Genomic DNA, 14891 nt, shown 5'->3' on the forward strand with positions numbered 1-14891 from the left:
TTCAAGATATCCTCCAAGGAGAAGACTACCAACAGATCACTCTGGAGCCTATTGGGAAGTAGATTTTACTGAAGTAAAGCCAGCTAAGTATGGTAATAAATATCTTTTAGTTTTTATAGATACATTTTCAGGATGGGTGGAGGCCTACCCAACAAAAAAAGAAACTGCCAATGTTGTGGTTAAGAAAATCCTAGAAGAAATTTTTTCACGGTTTGGAATACCTAAGGTAATAGGGTCTGACAATGGACCCACCTTTGTTGCCCAGGTAAGTCAGGGACTGGCCATCCAACTGGGGATTGATTAAAAATTACATTGTGCTTATAGACCCCAGAGTTCAGGACAGGTAGACAGGATAAATAGAACTCTAAAAGAAACCTTGACTAAATTAATCTTAGAGACCTGCGGGAATTACTGGACAGCCCTCCTTCCCTTTGCCTTGTTCTGCGTTAAGAATACACTGGGAAAATTTAAGCTCACTCCATATGAAATTCTGTAGGGGGGGCTCCCCCCCTCACTGAAGTAGAGAGAATGTTAGATCCTTTAAAATTTAACCCTGGTCCTTCATTGTTTACATGCATGAAAGCCTTAGAAGTGGTCAGAAACACCGCCTGAGAGCAGCTCAAAGAGGCCTACGAACCAGGAGACTTGATGATACCACACCAATTCCAGGTGGGAGATGCAGTTCTCATCTGATGACATTGAGCTGAGAATCTGAAACCTTGTTAAAAAGGCCCTTACATCGTGCTGCTGACCACCCCCACTGCTGTCAAAGTAGAAGGCATCTCTGCTTAGATTCCTGCCTCACGTAAAGCGAGCTCCTGAAGAATAAATCCCCTTGGTTGACCACCCTCATTTTTACTCTGGTAGACGCTCTAATAATTTTGCTCTTATTGCTGACATGGGACCCACTTATTCTTAATCAACTAATGACCTTTGTTAGAGAGAGGATTGGTGCCATCCAACTGTTAGTATTAAGACAACAATACCAGTCTCTGCAGAACCTTAAAGAAGAGATTGCAGTTTAGTTCTAAGATTAGAACTAGTAACTAGAAGAAGTGGGGAATGAAAGATCCTAGCAGAATGTAAAAGGTCACAGAAGCCCTGAAATTGGCAAAATAGATTTTATTGTTAGTAGAACTAACTTCACTGATTTAGAAAAATAAAGGTGCACAATGCTTGGCCACTCCTCGAACCTGTGTGTCTGCCAATGTTCTGACCAGGTGTGTGCCCATTGCTGTACCTTCATTAGGCTCTTTCCTTGTCTCCCTCCCATACCCATTTCTTGAAGAATCAATCATTTTAGAGTAGATATTGTTTAGATCTGGAAATACCCTACTCCCCCCTTCTCCCTTCTCTCCTGAGGGCCTATAAAAACTGGGACCTCTTTCCCCTTGAGGTCGACTCCTCTACCCCTGCATGGGATATGAGTCATCCCCAGAGCTCTGGCTTTCCCCGAATAAAGCCTCATGTGGTTTGCAACAAGCTCGGTCTATCATGAGTTCTTGGGTGTCCGCTATTGTCCTGAGGCCTGAGCGAGGGGCTCCTTTCGGAGTCTTTCATAAACACTACCTGTTACTTGAACTATTTCATGTAGAGTAGCCACCTATTGTTTCTCATCTGTGAGAGGTATGCATATCCATGCCATCCTGGTTTCCAGACAGCTCTGTTTTAAGGCTCTGTTTAAGAGCATTTCATTTTATGTTAAGTGTAGAATTCTAACTAACAAATAAAATATGAGATTATAAAGTAGGAATGCAGTTTCCTTAATTGATCTGAAAAAACAAGCAGGATTTCTAACAATGGCAAACAAGTGCAACCTTCCAGAGTAAATGGTTTGGAGAAAGCATCTAACAGATACTCAGTTAGGTGCTTTCAGTGAGTTAAGCTTTACAGATAATGAAGCTTTCTATTTATCACAATACACACAAATAATCACACTTGTAGGAAATAACTCTAATACACTTATAAAATGGTAGGTATTTGAGTAACAATATTAGTCTATCTTTTAGTGACTTACATTAATATTTAATTATTTTACTATAATATAATTAAACTACCTCTATCCTCTTTTCTGTGTCCAATCACTTGCATTCCCCCTGCTGCATGCTATTAAATTCATGGCCTCCAAATTATGTAAACATAAATACAGCCTGCTCAGTTCTTGTTATGTTGCCTGCATGCACATAGTCTCAGGGCTGATCAGATAGCATTGGATAACAAGCCAAACATCTGGTTGTTCCCTGGGGAAACCTTTTTTCCTGTTCTCAGCATCCTCCATTGCCCATAGTTCTTGTTAGGGTTAATGTCCCTAAGACCTTACCCATTTCATGTTAGCATGTCCATTGCTACCATTATTATTCTGGTCTATTTTAAGCAGCCATGTTGATAAGAGTCATAGGCATAGCACTGCTGAAATTTTTAGGAGACACAATCTCACAGAAAACTTCCTGTTCATCTGGGTCTTGCAATTTATCAGCTGTAACTAGGTTTGGGTTATATTCTCCAATATGAAGGCTTGGAGCTAAGAACCACAGATGAAGGAAAGTATGTAAAGTTTGTCTTTCTGGGGCTGGCTTACCTCACTCAATTTGATCTTTTCTAGTTCTTTCCTTGTAACATATGACATATTCTCTCTCTTTGTCGGTCTTTAATGGGTATCCAGGCTGGTTCTATATCTTATTTTTGTGAAGTAATGACTCAGATTCCGTCAAGTATGTGCTTAGAAACAGAGCTGGGCCACATGTTAGTTTTATTTTTAGTTTCTTGAGGAAAGTCTATACTGATTTCCTCAATGATTGTACTGATTTACATCCCAACCTGTAGTATATAAAGGTTGGTTATTCTTTCCTTGAGTCCTTGTATTCTTGTCAGTATTATCTTATGGGTTTCTTTTTTTTAAATGATGGCCATTTTGATTTTAGAGAGCTAGAATCTCAATGCAGTTTTCCTACCTGTGAATTTTCCTGATGTTTTAGAGATAATGAACGTTTTCTTCTAAAAAGTTACTTGCACAATTAATTTTCCCATATATTAATTGGATTTATCATCATCACCACTACCACCACCACCATCATCATCATCTTCTTCATCATTGAATTTGGTATTGCATGTAATTTTGGGTATTCTTTGTATGATAATATCATTGGCAAAAGTTTTCAGGCCTTCTCATCCCCTTTTCTGTCCAGATTTCTTGTTTTATTCAATCTAACTTGTCAGTTCTTAGAGTCATTTTACATGATATTGAGATCCTGTTTGGAAGGTTCTTACCTATGTCTCCATTTTAGGGTGCATTCTCTTGAGTGTTTATAGAAGTACTACTTTCAGCTTCATATCATACATTAATGTATTTGGGGTGTTTGTGTGTGTGTGTGTGTGTGTGTGTGTGTGTGTGTGTGTAGCATGAAAGATACAGGTCTAGTTCTATTTTTGAATTTAATTTAATTTTTTTTATTTATTCACTTTACATTCTGCACACTAGCCCCCTCCCAGTCACACCCTCCTACAATCACTCCCCCATCCTCCCTCACCTTCTCTTCTGAGCAGGTCGAACCCCTCTGGGTATGCCCCCACCCTGGCAGGTCGTGTCTCTGTAAGGCTAGGTGCTTCCTTCCAAGGCAGCCCAGCTAGAAGAACATATCCTATATAGGGGCAACAGTGTGGGTATAGCCCCAGCTCTAGTTGTTCAGGTCCCACATGAAGATCAACCCATACATCTGCTACTTATGTTGGAGGAAGCCTAGGTCCAGCCCATGTATAATTTTTGGTTGGTAGTTCAGTGAGCCTTGAGCAGGCTGTCTCAGACCTTGTTTGCCACAGTTGCTAACTCACCTAGGGTGGAGTCTTCCAATCTAGGTTAAGTCTTTTGTCTGCCACATCTGCAGCTCCCTGCAAGAAGCTACCTGTTGAGCAACTGAGCTTGTTTTGCTGACAAAGGGACCAAGAGATTCTGGTATAGTGGGAGATGGACCCCCCCCCCTTTATAAGCTCAGACTCATAAGTAAACGTTGGGCCCTGATCAGAGAACTTTGTCTTGGCTTGTTATTTCTCTCCCTGTCTTTCCATTCAACCCATCTTTCCTTTCAAGAACCTAGTAACCTATTGCAGCTGGCAGCTACAGTTCAGATTCTGAGAGCTCCAAGGGTTCAGGTTAGTTAATCCTGTTGGTCTTCCTATGGAGTTCCTATCACCTTTGGGGCCCCTTTAAAACATGTGGCTATCAAGTTTTCTCATCATCTACCTTGAGTCCAGTATATGTTTCTGACAACATTGATAAAATAAAGGTGAGTGTAGTAGTATGAATTTTCTATGAGTCTTTTGTTCTATTCCATTGGCCTTTGTGCCTGGTTTTTGTGCCAGGTACTGTGATATCCTCAGCATTGATCATTCTGCTAAGGATTGCTCTGGCTATTTGGAGTTTTTCATATGAAATTCAAGACACTTTTCTTGTTATTTAATGGGTGTATTTGGAAATTTGATAAAGAGTACATTGAATCTTATACCTCATAAGAGATATAAGATAGGTATACTCATAAAGTGGTATCCATGAACATCGTTCAATTGGCTTTTCAATTTCTCTAGTCAGTGTCTCAATTTTTTTTAACTGTAGAAGCATTTTCCCTCCTAAGTTTAGATTATTCTTGTTTGTTTGGTTTTTTTTTTAATTATTTTGAATGGATTTTTTCTGGTTTCTTGGCATACTCATTACTGTCCCGTCCAACTCGACCAACAAGGAAAATGCAACCACCAGTTCTTCTTAAAGCAGTTTACTCAGACAGCTTCTCTTTTCAAAATTCCCTGTGCCTCGGGGTACAAGCGTATCCACTCAAGCCACAACCACGCCTCAACCAATCACCACAGGTCACCTCACCAGGCAGGCTTGCTCAGCCAATCAGGGATTAAGGGAGAGACATCCACCAAATATGGGCTTGTTTACTGCCTGGCACAGATTTCTGTCCGGCTGGCCAGGGAGTCTGGAATGGCTTCCCACAATTCCCCCTTTTATATTCTTTTGAAGCAAGCTCTGTGGGTGAAGATAGAGGTCTGATCCCCAGTGTGCAGAAATAGGGGCCATGTACAGGATTGACTCTTAGGCTCACAGGTTTTTACCTAGAGCAACCCTGACCTGCTCCCATGCCATTTTTTCCTGGGGGAAGGACACTAGGACACTCAAAAGTCATGCAATCAGACATACCTCCCAGAGATTGTCAAACAGCTTCCAGACTAACCTCTGTGCAGTGCTTACCCTTACAACCCTGCGGAGCAATGGCTTCATTGTTCATTCTTCATGGCAGCAAGCCAAATCTGAGGTGACTGCCCTGCTTCCACTTCAGCAAAAGCTTGCACCACCATGGCGGCAGTGCGGACCTGGGCATTCCGCAACCGACACATACACTATACACACAACATGCATGCCAAAACAAGGGCCACAGGGAGGGCACCTATCCCAGTCCATTCTTTCCCGATGTCAAGCCAGGATCCACTCGGGTAGAATTCACAGTGACAATCGCTGAGCGAAGCTCATTCATCTTGCCATCAAAATTTGCAGTCCAATTTAAACACCGACAGTATTCCCCATCTGGTTTCCACACCCATCAGGGGCAGACACATGCTCATCAACAGCAAGAACAGCTTCTTCATTTTGACAGTGTCGCACTAGCTGCTCTGGAACCCACACTGGCTCTACGAGATTCTGTGGAAACATGCAAACAGACCCTCTCGCCCAGGCCAACATGGTATCCGAACCATTCCATGATCCTGTAAGCACATCCTTCCATTTAGCATACCCCAGTTTACTGGGGCTGGTATTAGCATGTTGTTCAGCAGCAGAGCGACCTTCCTTATCCAATTGCAAAAAATTTAAGGTAAAAAGAGCTAAGGAGAGTCTTATCTTTGGGGTATGGCCATAGCCTATTTCCCCTTTTTGTTTTATTAATAATTCTTTTAAGGTTCTATGTGCTCGTTCAGTGATTCCTTGGCCTTGAGGATTATATGGCAGGCCATGTTTAACTTGTACTTCCATCTGTTGACTAAAAGGCACCAGGGTTTTGGCAGTATATGCAGGGCCATTGTCTGTTTTAAGTTGTTGGGGCTTATCCCAAGCTGCCCAGGCCTCCAAACAATGCTGTATAATGTGGGAGGCCTTTTCCCCTGCCATGGGAGATGCATAAACTATTCTTGAACATGTGTCAATGGATACATGAACATATTTCAATTTGCCAAATTCTGAAAAATGTGTCACATCCATCTGCCACACCTGTAGAGGGAGCAATCTTCTAGGATTCACTCCATAAGAAGGTGGATGTTGAAACTGAAGGCAATGTCCACATGTAGTGACTACATCCCGAGCTTGTGCTCTAGAGATTCCAAATTTTCTCTGCAGAGTTTTAGCATTAACATGAAACTTAGAATGAAATTGTGAGGCTAACTCCATAGGAGATGCTAAAAATATGAACTCCATACGAGTACAATTATCCACAATATCATTTCCCCTACTTAAGGGTCCTGGAAGCCCACTATGGGCACGGACATGTCCAATATATAATGGTTGGCGTCTTTTCCACAGCAACTTCTGTAATTGTAAGGCCAAGGCTTGGATGGTACTACGAGCTTTTATTTGGCCAGCCACTTCTAGGGATAAAACTAAATTAACTACATATTGTGAATCTGAAATTAGATTAAAAGGAAAATCACAATCCTTAATGACCTCAATAACTATTTGTAATTCCACCATCTGCGGAGTACAGGGATAATACTGCCTGTCCACAGGATCTTTCCCCTCTACCATATATACTCCACATCTGGTTTTTGATCCATCAGTAAACACATTAGCTGCATCCTTAATGGGTGTTTTCCTCACCACTTGAGGGAAAATGACTGGATGTTCCTTAAAAAAAGGTCATTAACAGATGTTTGGGATAATGATTATCAAATGGGCCCTCATTAATACAGGCTAAAATAGCCCACTCATCAATATTTGCTGTTAGGACCTTTTGTTGATACCCATCATAAGGGATTACAATAAAGCTGGGTTTTATACCAAAAAATTGTAAACAATGCTGAATTCCCAACAAGGCTAAAGAAGCCACTGTTATAGGGTAATGATCTAATGTCCTCCCAGCGGATATTTTGGAATAGATCCATAACAATGGGCCTTCTTGCCACAATAATCCTGTGGGTTGCATCTCAGTAGGTAATATTATCAAAATGATGGATAACCCTTCTCTACAACGCTGAAGATGGGCTTTAATCAATTCTTCTTCCACTAGGGCAAGGGCCTTTCTAGCCTCAGGTGTTAATTCCCTTTTGGAACTTAACTTTGAGTCTCCTTCTAAAATTTGAAACAGAGGTTTTAATTTAACATTTGGGATCTTCAAATAGGGCCGAATCCAATTGATATCGCCTAACAATTTCTGAAAATCATTTAAAGTATGCAAGGAATCAACCCTCAACTGTATCTTTTGAGGCCAAACGGCCGTAGGGGTGATCCTTGCTCCTAAGTAGGACACTATTTTTAACAAATCCCTACCCCATAAGGCAATGGGCAGCTCAAGCACATATGGTTGAAACATCCCATCATGCCCTTCCTTATCTTTCCAAGGGAGCATCCTGGCACTTATGTCTGGGCTCTTTGCATAGCCCAGGCCTTGTAATATTTTGTTCTGACTCCTGAATCGGCCATCTGTTTGGCCAGTCCTTCCTTGCAATTATGGACCTATCAGCTCCCGTATCTAAAAGCCCCAAGATGGATTTTCCATCCACCTGTAACTCTAGAACCAGATGCTGATCCATTTGTAATGACAGACAGGTAAGCTGGGTGCCTGAAGACCCAAATCCTTTTTCTCCCCTTTTTTGTTGTTAGGCAATAGTGCTGTCACTGTGTAGCTGTACTGTGGTGAAGGCGGCAGAGACTCCATAGGCTCTGCAAGATTCTGCTAGATTTTTAATAACTTTAAAGTCCAATGGTTCATAGTAACAATTCCCTTGTTGATCTAGGAAAACAGGAAAGCAACCCAAGGAGGATCTAACCTCCTTCCAAGCATCAGGGCAAAATGAGTTGCCAGTCTCGCCCAAATCTTGATAGGGCAGGGGAGCTGTAGGGGTCACTTCCTCCCTCCTCCTTTCTTGTCTGTAATCTTTAAGGTCTGCACTAGAGGTTTTTCCTTGATCCCTACTCCTCTGCTCCTCACTCGTCTCCTTCTTTAATCTTCTAAAATCAGGATACAAGGAGCTTCTTCGTAACTCCCGTGCTAGCTCCTCTATATCCTCCTCTGATCCACTTTCAGAGCTCAATGAGCTCTCCTTTTCGGACTTTAATGATCTCTCTTCTGTCAATTGTTCTAGTGCTTGCTTGCCTGATTCCACTGCTTGACAACAACGCTCATCTTCTAAACAGCTATTCACTAGTTTCCACACTGCTCTAGTACCTTCTTTAAGGACACCCTGCTCCCAGGAGAAATCTAGGTCTTTTCCCAACCTACCCCAGCTAGCAGGAGTCAAATGGCCCGACACGGCAAACCAAGGAGCAACCTTGTCACACTCCTCGAGGAAGGCTTTAATGATATACTTTTTGAGTTTTGTGCCCTTCACTCTTAGCAGCTCATCGAGCGCTGAAAAAATTGGGTGTGACTGTGATGACCCCATACCTAGTCTTTCACACCCCACACAGTCGCCACAGCAACAAAAAAGGCTCAGAAAAATTACTCAAATGGCTAGAAAAAGAAAGTAACCCATAGACCATCCCTATTACCCTCTTACTTTCACTACCCTCTGACCTTCACTTTCTCGTCTCCAGAGCCGGAGAGCCTTATTGTCTCTTTACCGAGAGCCTAATTGTCAATTTACTGAGAGCCTTATTGTCTCTTTACCGAGAGCCTTATTGTCTCTTATCGAGAGCCTAATTGTCTCTTTACCGAGAGCCTAATCCCAACCCCAGGATGGTGAGTTACTTACCGTACTCATCCTGTCGACAGACCCTGACTGCAGAAAGTTCTGAACCTCTTCGGTGGGGGAGTCGGTTCCCAGGTTTCGGCACCACTTGTCACGTCCAACTCAACCAGCAAGGAAAATGCAACCACCGGTTCTTCTTAAAGCAGTTTACTCAGGCAGCTTCTCTTTTCAAAATTCCCTGCGCCTCAGGATACAAGCATATCCACTCAAGCCACAACCACGCCTCAACCAATCACCACAGGTCACATCACCTCACCAAGCAGGCTTGCTCAGCCAATCAGGGATTAAGGGAGAGCCATCCACCAAATGTGGGCTTGTTTACTGCCTGGCACAGATTTCCGTCCGGTTGGCCAGGGAGTCGGGAATGGCTTCCCACACATTACTGATATATATTACTTTGTGTGTGTGTGTGTGTGTGTGTGTGTGTGTGTGTGTGTGTGTGTGTATGTACACGTATGTGTGTACACGTGTGTGTGTGTTTCAAATGTGTATATTGGTACCTTGATGGAAATCTATGTCAGATCTAAGAGAGTCTTAGTAGAATTGTTTGGGTATCTCAAAAATAACATCATACAATGGTGGTGGAGCACACCTTTAATCAGAGCATTCAGAAGGCAGTGTCAGTAAATCCCGATGAGTTTGAGGCCAGCCTCATTTACAGACTGAGTTCCAAGATAGCCAGAGTTGTAGAGAGAAACCCTGTCTAAACTCCCTTTCACCCTCAAAAAAAATCTATTTTTAAAAATAGCATCATACTACTTGAAAATAGAGATATTTGTCTTTTTATTTGTACCCTTTTCATTTTTTATATTGATATTGTCTAGATAATATTTCAAGAGCTATATTGAATAGGAGAAGAGTGCCCAGCCTTTTTTTATTCCTGAGTTCAGCTTTAAACATGTTTTCCCCTACTACTGGATATTTTATATATTTAATTTCAAATGTTATCCCCTTTCCAGGTCTCCCCTCCAGAAACCTATTATCCCATCCTCCATGCCCCTTCCTCTAGGAAGGTATTCCCTCACTCACCTACCCACCGATTCCCACCTTCCTGTCTGGGCCTTCCACTAAACTGAAGCAGCCAAACCCCTCAGGCCCAGGAACCGCCCCCCTCCCACTGATGTCCAACAAAGCCATTCTCTACCATATATGTGGCCTGGGCCATGAGTCCCTGAGCCATAGGACCCATGGGTCCCTCTTTAGTTGATAGTCTAGGCTCTGGGAGCTCAGGGGTCATGTGGCTAGTTAACACGGTTGCTTCCCCCATTGGGCAGCAAATCACCTCAGCTCCTCAGTCCTTTCTCCAACTCCTCCATCAAGGACCCCGACCTCAGTTCAATGGTTGGCTGTGACCATCCACGTCTATATTTGTCAGGATCTAGAAGAGTCTCTCAGAAGACAGTCATACCAGGCTCCAATCAGCAAATACTTTCCAGCATCTGCAATAGTGTCTGGGTTTGGTAACTATATATGGACTGAATCCCCAGATGATACAGTCTCTAGATGGCCTTCCCTTCAGACTCTGCTCTATACTTTATCTCCATATTTGCCCCTGTGAGTAATTTGTTCTCCTTCTAAGAAGGACCAAAAAACCCATACTTCAGTCTTCCTTCTTCTTGAATTCCATGTGGTCTCTGAATTGTATCTGTGTAATTTCCCTAATTTCTTTCTCAGCCTGTTTATTCTTTGAGTAGAGGAAGGCTACTGATTTGGGTGGGTTAATTTTATAACCAGCCACTTTGCTGAAATTGTTTATCAAATTTAGGAGTTCTCTGGTAGAATTTTTGGGGTCACTTATATATATTATCATATCATCTGCAAATAGTGATATTTTTACTTCTTCCTTTCTGATTTATATCTTTTTGACCTCCTTTTTTTGTGCAATTTAAGCTGGTATTCTTTTTTTTTAATGTTTTATTTAGGTATTTTCCTCATTTACATTTCCAATGCTATCCCAAAAGTCCCCCATACTGTTCCCCGCACCACTCCCCTACCCACCCACTCCCACTTTTTGGCCCTGGCGTTCCCCTGTACTGGGGCATATAAAATTTGCAAGTCCAATGGGCCTCTCTTTCCAGTGATGGCCGACTAGGCCAATTTTTGATACATATGCAGCTAGAGTCAAGAGCTCCGGAGTACTGGTTAGTTCATAATGTTGTTCCACCTATAGGGTTGCAGATCACTTTAGCTCCTTGGGTACTTTCTTTAGCTCCTCCATTTGGGGCCCTATGATCAAGATGGCTATTTTTACTATATTGATCCTGCCGATCTATGAGCATGAGAGATCTTTCCATCTTCTGAGATCTTCTTTAATTTCTTTCTTTAGAGACTTGAAGTTCTTATCATACAGATCTTTCACTTCCTTAGTTAGAGTCACACCAAGGTATTTTATATTATTTGTGACTATTGAGAAGGGTGTTGTTTCCCTAACTTCTTTCTCAGCCTGTTTATCCTTTGTGTACAGAAATTCCGTTGACTTGTTTGAGTTAATTTTATATCCAGCTACTTCATTAAAGCTGTTTATCAGGCTTAGGAGTTCTCTGGTGGAATTTTTAGGGTCACTTATATATACTATCATATTATCTGCAAAAAGTGATATTTTGACTTCTTCCTTTCCAATTTGTATCCCCTTGATCTCCTTTTGTTGTCTAATTGCTCCGGCTAGGTCTTCAAGTACAATGTTGAATAGGTTGGGAGAGAGTTTACATCCCTGTCTAGTTCCCGATTTTAGTGGGATTGCTTCCAGCTTCTCACCATTTACTTCGATGTTGGCTACTGGTTTGCTGTAGATTGCTTTTATCATGTTTAGTTATGGGCCTTGAATTCCTGATCTTTCCAAGACTTTTATCATGAATGGGTGTTGGATTTTGTCAAATGCTTTCTCAGCATCTAACGAGATGATTATGTGGTTTTTGTCTTTGAGTTTGTTTATATACCAGATTACTTTGATGGATTTCCGTATATTGAACCATCCCTGCATCCCTGGGATGAAACCGACTTGGTCAGGATGGATGATTGTTTTGATGTGTTCTTGGATTCGGTTAGCAAGAACTTTATTGAGGATTTTTGCATCGATATTCATAAGGGAAATTGGTCTGAAGTTCTCTATATTTGTTGGGTCTTTTTGTAGTTTAGGTATCAGAGTAATTGTGGATTCATAGAATGAGATGGGTAGAGTATCTTCTACTTCTATTTTGTGGAATAGTTTGTGAAGAACTGGAATTAGATCTTCTTTGAAGGTCTGATAGAACTCTGCACTAAAGCCATCTGGTCCTGGGCTTTTTTTGGTTGGGAGACTATTAATGTCGGCTTCTATTTATTTAGGGGATATAGGACTGTTTAGATCATTAACCTGATCTCGATTTAACTTTGGTACCTGATATCTGTCTAGAAACTTGTCCATTTCATCCAGGTTCTCCAGTTTTGTTCAATATGGCCTTTTGTAGAAGGATCAGATGGTGTTTTGGATGTCTTCAGGATCTGTTGTTATGTCTCCCTTTTCATTTCTGATTTTGTTAATTAAAATGCTTTCCCTGTGCCGTCTAGTAAGTCTGGCTAAGGGTTTATCTATCTTGTTGATTTTCTCAAAGAACCAGCTCCACCATTGGTTGATCCTTTGAATAGTTCTTCATGTTTCCACTTGGTTGATTTCGCCCCTGAGTTTGATTATTTCCTACCTTCTACTCCTCTTGGGTGAATTTGCTTACTTTTGTTCTAGAGCTTTTAGGTGTGTTAAGCTCCTAATGTGTGCTCTCTCTAGTTTCTTTTTGGAAGCACTCAGAGCTATGAGTTTTCCTCTTAGAAATGCTTTCATTGTGTCCCATAAGTTTGGGTATGTTGTGGCTTCATTTTCATTAAACTCCAAAGAGTCCTTAATTTCTTTCTTTATTCCTTCCTTGACCAAGGTATCATTGAGAAGAGTGTTGTTCAGTTTCCAAGTGAATGTTGGCTTTCTATTATTTATTTTGTTGTTGAAGATCAGCCTTGGTCCATAGGGATCTGATAGGATTCATGGGACAATGTCAATATTTTTGTATATGTTGAGGCTTGTTTTGTGACCAATTATGTGGTCAATTTTGGAGAAGGTACCATGAGGTGCTGAGAAGAAGGTATATCCTTTTATTTTAGGATAAAATGTTTTGTAGATATCTGTTAGATCCATTTGTTTCATAACTTCTGTTAGTTTCACTGTGTCCCTGTTTAGTTTCTGTTTCCATGATCTGTCCATTGGTGAAAATGGTGTGTTGAAGTCCCCCACTATTATTGTGTAAGGTGCAATGTGTGCTTTGAGCTTAACTAAAGTTTCTTTAATGAAAGTGGCTGCCCTTGTATTTGGAGCATAGATATTCAGAATTGATAGTTCTTCCTGGAGGATTTTACCTTTGATGAGTATGAAGTGCCCCTCCTAGTCTTTTTTGATGACTTTGCATTGGAAGTCAATTTTATTAGATATTAGAATGGCTACTCCAGCTTGTTTCTTCAGACCATTTGCTTGGAAAATTGTTTTCCAGCCTTTCATGCTAAGGTAGTGTCTATCTTTTTCTCTGAAATGAGTTTCATGTAAGCAGAAAAATGTTGGGTCCTGTTTGTATAGCCAGTCTGTTAGTCTATGTCTTTTTATTGGGGAGTTGAGTCCATTGATATTAAGAGATATTAAGAAAAAGTAATTGTTGCTTCCTGTTATTTTTGTTGCTAAAGTTGGCATTCTGTTCTTGTGGCTGTCTTCTTTTAGGTTTGCTGAGGGATTACCTCCTTGCTTTTTCTAGGGCGTGGTTTCCATCCTTGTATTTTTTTTCTGTTATTATCCTTTGAAGGACTGGATTCGTGGAAAGATAATGTGTGCATTTGGTTTTGTTGTGGAATACTTTGATTTCTCCATCTATGGTAATTGCGAGTTTGGCTGAGTATGGTAGCCTGGGCTGACATTTGTGTTCTCTTATTGTCTGTATAAAATCTGTCCAGGCTCTTCTGGCTTTCATAGTCTCTGGTGAAAAGTCTGGTGTAATTCTGATAGGCTTGCCTTTATATGTTACTTGACCTTTTTCCCTTACTGCTTTTAATATTCTATCTTTATTTAGCGCATTTGTTTTTCTGATTATTATGTGTTGGGAGGAATTTCTTTTCTGGTCCAGTCTATTTGGAGTTCTGTAGGCTTCTTGCATGTTCATGGGTATCTCTTTCTTTAGGTTTGGGAAGTTTTCTTCTATAATTTTGTTGAAGATATTTGCCGGTCCTTTGAGTTGAAAATCTTCATTCTCATCTACTCCTATTATCCGTAGGTTTGGTCTTATCATTGTGTCCTGGATTTCCTGGAGGTTTTGAGTTAGGATCTTTTTGCATTTTCCATTTTCTTTGATTGTTGTGGCGATGTTCTCTATGGAATCTTCTGCACCTCTCTTCCATCTCTTGTATTCTGTTGCTGATGCTCGCATCTATGGCTCCAGATTTCTTTCCTAGGGTTTCTATCTCCAGCATTGCCTAACTTTGGGTTTTCTTTATTGTGTCTACTTCCCTTTTTAGGTCTTGGATGGTTTTATTCAATTCCATCACCTGTTTGGTTGTGTTTTCCTGCAATTTTTTAAGGGATTTTTGTGCTTTCTCTTTAATGTCTTCTACCTGTTTAGCAGTGTTCTCCTGTATTTCTTTAAGTGAGTTATTAAAGTCCTTCTTGATGTCCTCTACCATCATCATGAGACATGCTTTTAAGTCTGGGTCTAGCTTTTCGGGTGTGTTGGGGTGCCCTGGACTGGGCAAAGTGGGAGTGCTGGGTTCTGATGATTGTGAGTGGTCTTGGTTTCTGTTAGTAAGATTCTTACATTTACCTTTTGCCATCTGGTAATCTCTGGAGTTAGTTGTTATAGTTGTCTCTGTTTAGAGATTGTTCCTCTGGTGATTCTGTTATCCTCTATCAGCAGACCTGGGAGACTAGCTTTCTCCTCTGAGTT

The sequence above is a fragment of the Mus musculus genome, chromosome 10 (genome assembly GCF_000001635.26).
Source record: "Mus musculus strain C57BL/6J chromosome 10, GRCm38.p6 C57BL/6J".
In the NCBI taxonomy this organism is placed as follows: domain Eukaryota; kingdom Metazoa; phylum Chordata; class Mammalia; order Rodentia; family Muridae; genus Mus; species Mus musculus.